We start from the raw sequence: 12,492 nt of genomic DNA, 5'->3' as shown, positions 1-12,492 counted from the left end.
TAGGAAGATAAGAATTGTGTATTGATTCTGAGCCTTGTCACAGGGTTAGGCTGCAAGAGATGTTAAAATGGTTTCAGTGAAGCTCAAGGAGTGGAAACAGGATTATATAGACTACAGAAGTAGAATTCAAGGATGGGATTCTTCAGGCTACGGTTTTTACTATCACTGGAGGTTTAAACAGGGCTTATTAAGATTTGAGTAATAGCATAACTATGGATATTGTATCATGTATATGCACATGATGAGTGTTAAAAGTTGGGGAAAACTCGTTTACAATCAAATGATTTGCGTGACTAACATTTAAATCATTATCAAGGAGCATGTCAATGTCTTAAGTTTGGCTATTGGGAAATCTTTGTGAGCACTATATTTTTGAAGGAGTCTTCTGAGATGCTTGCAAATATTCTTTTAACCTTTTGTAGTTTCAGTAGGAACAATATTATGAAGTTAAGGTCTTGATTTGGGTTTTATTTGCTTTCATTGTTTATTCATTGTATTCAGAAGCTCTTCGTAATTTCTGACTTATTCTGGTTGGTGCAGAGCACAAAGAAACTTCAAAAATAATCTTTTTATAGCTTTATTTCTCTGGAAATAATCTGTAGACTGTTTTATTAGGCATAATATGTGTGTGTTTTTTTACAGCTAGTTAAAAGGCAATATCCTTTGCTGATATCTCTTTGCAGAGATAACTCTCTGTTAAGTATGCTGTTCTGTACTATGAATTGCATAAATGAATGTGGGTTTGTGAATGAGAGTTTCTTTCCTCTAATTTGTTAATTTCTACTTTGCAGTAATAATTCATTCTAGAATTGTTTTTCATTATTTGAACTTAAGCAATTTCCATATTTAAAAATAATGTGAAAAGAAGCTAAAGTAGCCTATAGCTACTTATAAAGCCTTCCTAAAAGACCTGTGGTGCCTTCATAGGCAAAGATTTTGAAAAAAAGTTTTATAGTTAGTAACTAATTTTTGGTGAAGAGTACATTAAGGTGCAATACATACCTATTCTACACTGTGTTTGATTTTTGATAAAACTGAAGGAAGAAATTGTAATTTTAGATTTGTAAGATACATATTTAATACAAACAAGTATTCCATTTTATGCAATACATTTGACTCTTTATTGGGAATGAAGCACTTAGTTTATGCAAAATATTAGTTTCACATTTGGAGAGCAAATCACGTCAGCAGAATTTTAAATTTTCAGGATGTGTCTTCTATGTTTGTAAAACTCGCCACCCTAAATTCTTTGGATGTTAATTGCAAGCACATCGTTAACTGACCCATATGAAACTGTAATGTGCTGAATCACTGCCTCCCAAGAGCATTTCACAGGGAAGGTGTACTTTTAAGTGTATTTTAAAAATTTACATTATTGCAGTATTTTTAAAAAATTGAGCAATTGTAGTATCTGTCTGTTTTTAAAGTGTTGCTTATTTTTTCCTGTGTGTTTAGATGAAGAAGGGAAAAAGGTAAATGTCACTAGCTGTGTTGTCAGATGAAATCTTAATTTTGTTGACAAAACTTGATATGCCTTTTAAGTCTATAGTATTTCAAGTGAGTTTGTAATTATAGGTGTAAAATTATATTATTCATCTTGCTGAACTTTCATTATTTTTATGTGGAAATGCTTATGATCTTCTAATACTGAACACTTTCCATACTTGTCTTGAGCATAATTACAATAATAATTAAGATTATACAAGGCAAGGAAAAAATATGGAGTTATAGTTCTCTCTTTCCAATGTAAAAACTCAGAAGAGGAAACAGCACAAAACTTCTTTGAAGAGAAAATTATTAATAGAAACTAGCAATTTCCATATCATTATATTCTTACTGAGTCTTGGAAAAGTAAGTGCTAAACTTAGAGTTTGACATTATCTCATTTCCTGGGGTTCTACTTATGTTGTGGTGCTCCCTACTCATAATTCGCATGTGTGTGTATTTTGTGGTTGCTACCTTTTTATAAAAAATGTTAAGTACCCTTTGCAACCTAAGGAAACTCTCTTTCATTACCGGTTTCTCAGTAACATCATAAGCGACATTTCAGAGCCTATGTATACGATTTTAAATAGTTTCATTTTCTGAAAAATATTTCATATTCTTCAACCGGAGTTTAGCCAGATAGTGATATATGCCCTGTATATTCATGCTCTTTTGCTTGTAAATGCATAAACTACATATTTGCAATGGTAAACTTTTTTACTGAGAAAGGAGAGAAGGTGGGGCATTCAGTATATACAAGTTTGAGACATCTCTTGATTAAGGTTGCAGTTTTAGATCCTTACAATAGAAGCTATAACTTTACAAGGATAAACACTATTTTTGTGTTGCGTTTAATCTTTTTTTGTAGTTTTTGAAAATCTTGACTAATCTATAAACTTTGACCATAAGATATAATCATTATAATGCTTTACTATTTTGATTAATCAGATTATTCAATGAATGGCATGCTGCTTGGGGCATGATTTATTCTTTCTAAAGCAATCTGAACATTTCAGTCAACAGCATGTTTCTTTAGTAAGTTTGTGAGGCTCTTTTTTGAATGTGACTTCTTTATGTAGATAAGTCCTGAAAATATTCTTGTTGATTTTAAGTATATATTTCTGTAATTATTTAAACAAAGTTGTTTTCATTGCTTCACGTGGAAAACATGAAGATATTAAGGTGGTTGTGTTAAGGTGTAACTTTTCCTCATTTGTTTTCTATGCAGGAGCAAGAACTATCTCTCTTTCACTGTAATTGCATGACTAACTTGTATGAAGTGCCATTTAATCGGTATATTCAAAATCCAGAACACTTGTGGTAATACGTAACAAGCTGTATTGGCAAGAGGTCATTTTTGACTGCTCTGTGTGAGATTACACCTGTTACTTCACTTAATTTTTCTGCTTCTGGTAGGTGAGATTCTAAGGCATATATTGCAATTGGTCCTAGTCAGCCTTTTGGTTGTTAATCTAATTATTTATAGTTGTTTGAGTAGCAGAATGAACATGTATAATTTTCCCTTTATGAGTAAAGATAAATGTTGACATTTTTCTGTATGTGCCGGAAAAAAAAAAATCTTTCTACTGGTATTCTTGGTAATATTGCCTGGTCTGTGGAACATTTCATCCACACTTTGTTTTTTTTCAAAGCTATACTTGTGGCATATTTCCAGTATGTGGTGCTTTGGGAGATTACCAGGAAATTTGGTATCAGAATGAAACTTGATCAGGCAGCCATGAAATTCAGAATTTTTGAAGCCTGAGGGAACTGAATTGTGTAAAATACTGGACCCTAGTTTTTGCTGGACCAAGAAATGGCACAGGATAAAAAAATATTGTCTAGGCAATATCATACTTTTCCTGGCAGCTCTTATTTTAACTCTGTAATTTAATTTTGTCTGGGAGCAGTGGCAGAGGAACTTGCAGGCAGTGTTTCTTTTGCAAGCTGTTGATTAGGAACTGCCAGTGTAGAAAATAAGGTTAAACTTATTTGCTCAGCAGAAGATTTTGTGAAACTAAGCTTTTGTCAGCATTTGATACAGTGCAGGAGGTCTCTGATAGTGGGTTACTGCTTTCACCAGTGCTTTTATGTAAAGGAAACTTCAAAATGAAGGTCTAGAGAATTAGAGGTGCTTGCACTCACTCTGAATTTATGCCATTGCGGAAGAGTTCTAAGACCTGGCATAATAGAACAAATAATAATTAAACTTACTCAGTTATTTTGTTGTTGTTGTTCCAGCCATCTGCGTAAAAGCCCTTCATGTCCTGAACATGAGAAAACAAGCACAAAAAACCCAGTGACTTGCCAAGGTCAAATGCAGAGTCCATGGAGAGGTGAACATGGAATTACTGTCTCCTGATTTGGTTCTCATTACTCTTTGTGGTTATGGCTTGTTCAGAGTTTGGGTTTTGAGAGGTGGCATCATGTCTTCTCTTCCAACTGTGATTCTGAAAGATGCTCAGAAGATACCAGACTTTCTTAGGTTTTTAGTCTGCATAACAGAAAGGTATGGTAAGGAAGACCAAGAGTGACTGTATTCATAATTAATGTGTTTTGGTAATAGTGAGGGATATTGGAATAGACACTAGAGAGATGCTGCTCTTACATAATTGAGATGTAAAAACAATGGATGGGGCATGACCAGTGGATGAATGTGTCATGAGGGAAAATGAAGTGGTGGTGCAGTGTGCTGTAGAATAAATTATTCTGTATAGGTATTTATTTTTAAAATTCAAAATATTTTACCGCCTTCAAAATCAGCCATTTAGTTTTGGCTTCAATAGTGTGTGTAAGGATTCGGAGAAGAAAAAGCATTATTTGAAAGACTGGTGTTATTCTGCATGTGTGTGTTTCTTTTCACTCTCCCTTAATTTTGTAGTAGATATACAGTGATGACTAGTAAAATCCTAAATAATGTAATATCTTCCAGAAGTGAGGAGGATATAGCAGAACTATTTTGGACATGTCTTTTCTGTCCAAGTATTTTTTTGGCCAAAGTTTTTTTTCTTCTGCTATTCAGCACTTCTTTGCCAGCACAGAGTCCTGGGGTGTTGTTTTTGGTTTGTGTGGTGTGTTTTTTTGTTGTTGTTCTTTTTGTTGGGTTTTTTGTGTGTGTGCTTTTCACCCCTCCCCCTTTTGCATTCCATTTTTTTTGGTATTGCATGGTTGGTGGTGTTTTTTGTTTGTTTACATGTGTGTTACAAATATCTCATAAATTAGCTATGCAGAGCAGTTAATAAAAATAAGTATTTGGGATCAGGCTTCCTCTTTAGAAGAGGCTTGTTGCATGCTTGATGCGTTATGACAAACTCAGTCTGCACAGGTGATACTAGCTTGGAATCGTAATCATCATGTAAAAGTTTGAGAGATCATTGTATAAGTACTAAATTTACAAGAGTGGTTTCCAATATTAATCGTTTTGCTGCTGATTATGGAGGTGAATGTGGCTCAGTTTTTCTGCAAGAGTGGCAGAAGACTATATTATGTAGAGTTAGAAAATAGAGAGCTCTCTAGATCTGAAGAAATTTTTTTTGCTGCAAAGGTCATCAGAAACAGTAAGGTAAAGGCATAAAGACTTATTCTAATATCTATTTTAATGAATAATACAGAAATTGGCCAGGTTCATGTTCAGTTTTGAGAATACTGTAAATAAGATTTGTGTTTGCAGTGCTGATGTTTAGATAGCAGCACTCTCAAAATACTGAGAACTGTGTTAAACAAGAGAACTACACTAAAACAAACGTCAGAACTTTTTGCATTTTTATTTGCAGTGGGCAAAACACCTGTATTTCACAATACTTAACAGGCAAAACAAAGGAGTCGTTATGAAACAATGTTTAAAAAAGGTCTTATTGAGAAGTTTTACTCACAGCTTGTTGAAGTGATAAATTGTGCTTCAAATGGTAGCAAAGTAGAGCAAGCTCTCAAAGTCATTTGCAAGTGTTAAAGGCTACTACAAAGTATAGGACAACTCTTTTTGTTGTATTCCCTGAGCTAGGAGGATAATTGTTCTTCTTTTCGACTAGCTGCATCTATGTGTAGCTTTTGAGACTGCTCAGAACATATACTGAAGGTACCTGTCAAGGCAGAATTTTAAGCCAGTCCTTTTGTGCATGTTCCCTGAATCTAGGCTGAATTTTCATATATAAATAGCATCTATAAGAAAGAACTCTCTGGACATATCCAGTGGTTTTCCAGTGTTTCATCCAGGTAGTTTTTCTGGACAGAATCTTAATTTTTTTTCCTTTTAATGTTGTTCGATACTTTGGCAAGCAATCTGAAAACCTGAACTGACTCTTAGCTGTTTCACCGTGTTGTTGTATGGCACTTAAAGTTAGAAGTGGTTAGAGTTGCTAGTTTGCATAGTCATTAAATTGTATTGCATGAGGTCAAATTTAAAAGTTTTTTGGTTAGAGCGGTTCTTAAAGAACCCCAAAAGTAACAGACCTGTGTTTGCCAGAAGTTATTAGTCAGTGATGGGTATTACATCTGTAGAGATAAGAGACTTATTTGCTTAGTGGAAGTTTTCCTTTGTGCTTCTGGTGCATAGGATTCAAACTGTGGATATTCTTGTTTAAGGTACTCTCTTAAGATAGATTATATCCCACTTAATGTCCTGATTTTATGCAATTTCTTCAGTAATAATATTACTTAAAAAAAAAGGAAGATACTATTCTACCAGTGTCCACATTGCTTTCCTAACTAATATTTTCTCCTTTTTGTTTTGATGTTAGTTAAAAAATGTGTATAGCCACCGCTTGACATTCCTTTCCTCTGAATCCAATTTAGATCCGGTCAATTCTGCAATTCTGCTTCCTTTTGTTATATATACAGCATACTGAAATAATGTGGGTTTGTTTTGGTCTTTTTAAAATTTTACCTAGTTGCTTCCAGTCTTGTTCTTTTCTGAATTTTGTGACTAGACCTCAGTTAGTTTTGCTTCTACATCTTGTTTTGTTTTGTTTTTATGAAGTAGTACACCAGAATACTTTCTCTCCCCCTTTTTTCTGTGAAGCTTCTGTATAAGCCCTGTTCTTGTTGTTCCTGGGCAGTCTGCGTTCACCTACCTTTGTCCAGAGTGGTACTTCCAGAGTACTTCCCAACAGTCTTGCTACTTACTCTGGATCTGTCATGTTCCTTTTTTTCTCCCAATTTTTGCTGTTAGTAGCCCTGTAAAGCTTATGGTGTGCTTAGAGCATCACCACCGTTATCTACAGAATGGGGAAGTCAGTGTTACTACTTAACCAATGTGATACTCTAACAAGTGTATGTATTACGTCAAGTCTAAACCCTCTTTCTTGCTTTTTGGAACTTGAAGCTTGGCCATATCAGTGTCTTTGGTCATGATAGGAGTTGTCTGATGAGCACTGGTATGCTGCTTGTCTCCCAGCTACAGAACTGGTGAGGACTGGAAAGAAAACAGAATCTAAAGAATTCAAGAACCCCAGATATCTTGTGTAACAAAAGACAAAACATTGATTCAGAGAGATGAAGAAAGTTAAGTTATATGGGCAAGGCAAAAGAAAGATCTTAAGTGTTAATATTGTGAAGGCAGAAAATGTATTTTGGGAGGGGTAGGAAGAAGACATAGTAGAGGATCACTTTATTTTGGAGGAGTTGTGTTATTTCCTTTCACTACCCTTCTCTCTTTTGACACGTCTCAGTCCTCTTCATCATCTTAGAAGTGTATGGGAAACTATTTGTTATCCTTTTGCTACTCCAAGAGGAATGGATAAAATAGATCTTTGAATGAATTCAGAGACTGCAGTCTATTGCTAGTGGCTTTGCAGGGAGTATATTGAAAGCTGTGAAGAAGCAGGACACTTTGTTCTTACTAGCATGGTTCATTTCTAAAGCAACAGAAGTTGGAAGAAAGGATTGGTTTTGAAGTGATGGAAGCAAACAAAGGAAAGCTGAGACCAGTTTTTGAAAGCTAAATTCTGTAAATAAGCATTGCCCAAAAAGGAAGTGGTGTGTATATACAGATAAACTTCAGGCTGTTTGTTACACAACTTAAATTAATGTTTATTGTACAGGTAGTTTCTCCGAACATAAGATGGGTTAAAACCGTGTGTTTAACTTTCTGCATAAAATTGTAACTTTTCTTTTTCCCTGGTTCAGAGGTTGAATACAAACATTAGATTTGTTTTTCTTAACACTTTTTAAGAACCTTAGGGAAATAGTATTCATACTGGCGTATTTTAATATAGGTTAAAAACTACCGGTTTGATTGAAATAGTCTGTCCTACATTTGTTCTCATCAGAGAAGGAATTTTTAGTTGTTTGTAGATTTTGTGATACACTTTCTGCTATTGTTGCATCACAAATAAATACATATTTGAAAGGTTAGTGTCAAGGTATTCCTGAAGTATATGTATAACACTGATGCACTTTTTTTTTTCAACAGTGAGCCTCAGTTTACTCTCAGTGATTAAGCAGCTCATGTAGCCCTTTGGCTAAAGCCTTCCTCCCCCCTTCATTTTGCAACAAAATTAAAAAAAATCAAATAGGCATGTCCTTTGGCTGTTGGAATTAAACAATAGTTCCAACCAGAGAGTCTTGATGTGTGTAACCTTTCTCCTTTGGTAGAAGGAACCTTCGAACATTCAGTCTTGCAACACTGGACTGTAGTTGGAGAAACAGGAAGCAAACACTTGGGCTTTGTCCCAGATCTTCATTGCTTCTTCTGTCTGTGGCCTCTTCCTTTTTTCAGCTGCTTTCTTAATTTCTATCTTGGAAGCCAAAAGCAACTTCATGCTGTTCTCCTAAGAGCTGAGTCGTTTATCAGCTTCTCCTTTGCCAAATAATCTGTGATGGAATCCACTACATTTTCTTCTGCCTGAGGCTATTTATTGCATTGTCCACTTGCTTTTGCCTTTCCATCTCAGCCCTCTTAATTCCTTGTTCTGTCAATTTTCTACAGTATCTACAGTTAATTGTAGCTGTTAGAAATATCTTCTTGAGGACTTTGAGTTCAAAGTGTCCTAGGTCTTGGCACAATATTGTTGCTGTAAGTAGCCTGTATTCACCTGTAACTCGTACTACTTGCAAACTTCATCTGTTGGGTGGCATGCAGGTTCAGGGAGCCCTTTCAGTGAGGGCTCTAGTATACCTGAAAGGATGCAGTGTGTTGGTTTTCATTATAAAACCAGTCAGGATAACTGGAGCTCTCGGGACCTCTCTGTACTACTTGTGTATTGTGAAGAGTGGTACCCTGATGGTGAGTATATTTTAGGTTTGTCCCAAGGTATGCAGGCATGGTTAACTAGATATTGCAACTCTTAGAAGTAGCATAGTTGAGCAGCTGTTGGGTACCTGTCATGGCATTGTTTGTGTAGTTAACAAAGATATATTTCGTAAAGGACATTGTGCTTTGTAGTTGCCAGTCCCTGGGGAAAATGGGAAAATCTTTTCCTCATGGTGGAAAAAAACTCAACCAACAACAAACCACCACCACCTAAAAACAACAAACAAACAAACGCCAAAAACTTACATAAACCAAAGAAAGCAAACAAACAAACCAAACAAAACCAAAAAACCTCCCAACAACCTCCCTGCCCCGCCCCCCCCCCCCCCCCAACTCAGCTGGATTTGCAGCCTTAAAAAAAAAAAGAAAAATATTATTTTGTTCAGAAAAGTTAGAAACATCTGGTAGCAGGGCTATATTGCATGGTACCAAAGCAAAACTGCTTGGGACCCTCAGATGTAGAAGCTCTGTTTTCTTACTTATTTAAATTAGCTTTCTGGAAAACAACTACATGACTAGTAAAGTTTCATTATACTTTCCCTTACTGTTTGTAATTTATTATATTAATAAGTATTTGTATTATACTGCACTTGACAGCTGGCTTTCCGTGCACACCTTTGGACAGCTGTGGCATTCTGTCACAGCACTCGGGTCAGCAGTGAGTGTCTGCAGCTTCTGAGCCATGTGATTGGCAGGCTTTTCTAGTGTCACTCCAGTATTAAACTGGCTTTGCTGATGTGTTAAAACTGAATTTTAGTTCTGGGATGGGGTGACCCTTTGAGGCTGATCATACTAATGATGCCAAGTTGCCTTGGGATTCCCTTGCACATCTAAGTGTAGCCCTGTTCTGTAGCAGAACTCTCCCTTGGTCTCTTCTGCCCTGCTGGTCTCCAAAGCACATAGCATGTGTCTGTTACTATATACAGTATCCTTGGACTATGTGAGGTCCAGTTATTAATAAAAGCTGTGTTCATTCCTGACAACATTGGGCTCAGAAATCCCCTGAACTGAAAATAGTCACAGACAGGAGAATATTCAGGGGAAGTACCATTTAGGATCATCTGGTTCTTACGGTTCTTCAGCTGTCCCTTAATCCTGCTGTTGGAGGTGGACAAATGGATTGCTGGAGCCTTGGTCTGAATAAGAGTAACCCCTGCATCCACTAGCTGTGGGAGCAGAAGGCCCTGCACCTCTGCATGGACTGTCTTAACTCTGCCCTTCTTCCTCATTGCAGCAAAAGGGAGTGGAGGGGAATGAATGAACAGTAGTCTGGGCTCAGGAAGAGAATGAACTCTCTAAATACAAAAGTAGATGATTATGATGATGATGTGTGTATGTGTGTGCCGAGGCATCCTCATCTTCTTTTGTCTCTTGATTCTCTTGAATTTTCTACTACTGCAAAGACTGTCTGAAGAAGTTTTGGAGGTGGGAAAAGTAGATTTCACTCTCTCAGGGTTGAAGTTTTTGCCCAATTGTTTTTGTTAAGGTATGGAAACATTGAATGTCTTTACTGTTTTACACATGTTCTTGTATTTAGCTGTAGGGAAGTTGGTCTTTCTCCCCCCAAGAGAGTTTCCTGTGTATGTGGAAAAAATACAAAACAGAAGTGAAAAATACCTTAGGCTTCCAAACCTGCCACTCACTCTTCACTTCTCCCACTACCCTTCTTGTCACAGAAACAGTCCAGCAGTTCTTCCTCTGTCCCCATAGCAATACCATCTATTTAAAGAGCTAGACATCATCATAAGTAATATGGTAGGTGTCTTGGCAAACAAAATTATTACAGCATCCTGTGAACCACTGGGGAAATAAAAAATAAATATTTAAGTTACATAGTGATATACTTTTCTGGTGTTTATCTTTAAATTGCCAGAATATTTTATTAGGCTTTCTTCAGGCTAGTAAACATAACATAATTTGATGCCTGTTCCAAGAAGTTTATAGGCATTGATAAATTTAGTATGGAACTCATGGGTTTTGTTGTTTAAAAAAATACACTTAAGGGAGAGGCCCTAAAGTTGTGTGTAACTAAACAGTTAAGTTGCATTTCATAATTTATTATTGTCAGTAGAAGTTCTGGAGACCCTCTGCTTAAAATCTGACTGTAGAGCAAACAATTGGTTTCTATGTATCTTATGCCTCGGTGAACAGCATCTAGATAACAAATTGAAGAATTTTCTAAGATGAAATGCCGGTATTGTATTCTATATGTGTGACTTTTGTTTTGACAGTATTTAAACTTTCCCATAATCATATAAGATAATTGAAGCACTTTAAAGTTGTCATTCTGAGTTTTCTTCTTTTGTTTAGTCTGCATTTTGCATATGCTGTTGTCAAGTATCAGGGTTTTTTTGATCTCCAAATTGTTCTATAAACAGGACTAAAGAACTTGTGTTTCTTGTATGCTTGTTCCCTGTACGGTGAGAGAAGTTTATGGGACAATACCATGAGCTCCTTCATGCCTAATGGCAAAGCGTAGCTGTAGTATAGCTAAGGCATATGCTTACTATCTATCCAAATGGCATATGCAAAGTGACCAGCTGTGAAACAGTATGTAATTTCCAAGTTCTGCATGTCTTTTTCTATGATGAGTGTTTTGGAAATGTCTATCCAGCCTTCAGTTTTCATAATACTTGCAGCAACGTAACTGCCCTTAAAAATTCCTTTTTTGTGTTTTGGGGGTTTTTTTTTGTTTGCTTGTTTTTTTAAAACTTAGTTAAAACTGATTTATGGGTTCCAAAGTTATTGCAAGGATAGCTAATCAGTTTTATAGCCTAAGCTTGATTTTTTTAGTAAACCGAGAAAGTAAAGCAGTGAAGGAGTATTAGCTATTAGTAGAACTGTATGCCTGCTCTCTGGACACATTAGTGTGTCCATATTTTCCAGAATGCATTAATGCCTTGGAAGAAACGATGCCATCGCTCTAAAATGCGGAATTCTAAGTTGTAACTTCTAATATAGCTCATCTGATGTTCTTTAGGATGAGACTTTTTTTGCCCATTTGTCTTGGCTTCACAGGCATCTGCATGTCTTAATTCAGGAGTGCAGCTCATCTATGTGATTGCTGAACATTAATGATTGCGTTTGTCCATGATTTTCCCATATTTCCTGGAGAGCTCAGGCTGCCCTGTTTGAAGCAGCAGTAGGCAGGAGTTGCGGGATGGAAATCTCCCTGTGAGTTACCGCGTTCCACATACTACACACTCAGCAGTCCTGTGTTGGCAATCATTTTTAAACTGGTCAAGATACAATTGAGACGGTAGTAGCTGCTAACTGAAATCTTAAATTTGATTGTTTAGTACTTCAAAACAGTTTTGACAATTTACTTTCCCTTCTGGCCTGAATGTATGTGAAAGGATGAGACAATGTTTTGAAAAGAGGTCGGGTTCAGAGCTCAGCGGTTGGGAGTCTTCGCAACACTGCTTAGGCACGCTTATCATGCAGTCACATCCTTACACAAAAGTTTGTGCCAGCACAGGCATTATTCTAGGAAACTAGTGTTGTAGCAGTCATGGGCTCAAGATCATGCACAAGTTAGGTGCTGTTGGGTAAAACTTTATTTTCAAATTCTAGTTCCTTAACCACTTAGAATACCTATGTCAAGTAAAATTTGTCTCAGAAACATTTTTGTTTTCAAGTTGGCTTCATAGTTTATAGTGTACCTCATTAAGATGCAGGGAGAAGTTTTACCAGTAATTTGCATCTGTGTGGCGTTTAAACTTGACAAACCTGAAAAGCAAGCCTGCTTGAATTAAGTA

At 36.3% G+C, this 12,492-nt stretch overlaps 1 protein-coding gene across 4 annotated transcripts in view; it reads left to right on the top strand.

The window, feature by feature from the left end:
• Positions 1-12,492, top strand: part of RBPJ (recombination signal binding protein for immunoglobulin kappa J region) — a 153,438-nt gene that overhangs the window by 92,932 nt on the left and 48,014 nt on the right. The window lies entirely within an intron of this gene.

Source organism: Caloenas nicobarica, chromosome 4 (assembly GCF_036013445.1).
Source record: "Caloenas nicobarica isolate bCalNic1 chromosome 4, bCalNic1.hap1, whole genome shotgun sequence".
Classification (NCBI taxonomy): domain Eukaryota; kingdom Metazoa; phylum Chordata; class Aves; order Columbiformes; family Columbidae; genus Caloenas; species Caloenas nicobarica.
This window is presented reverse-complemented; position numbering and strand designations above follow the sequence as displayed.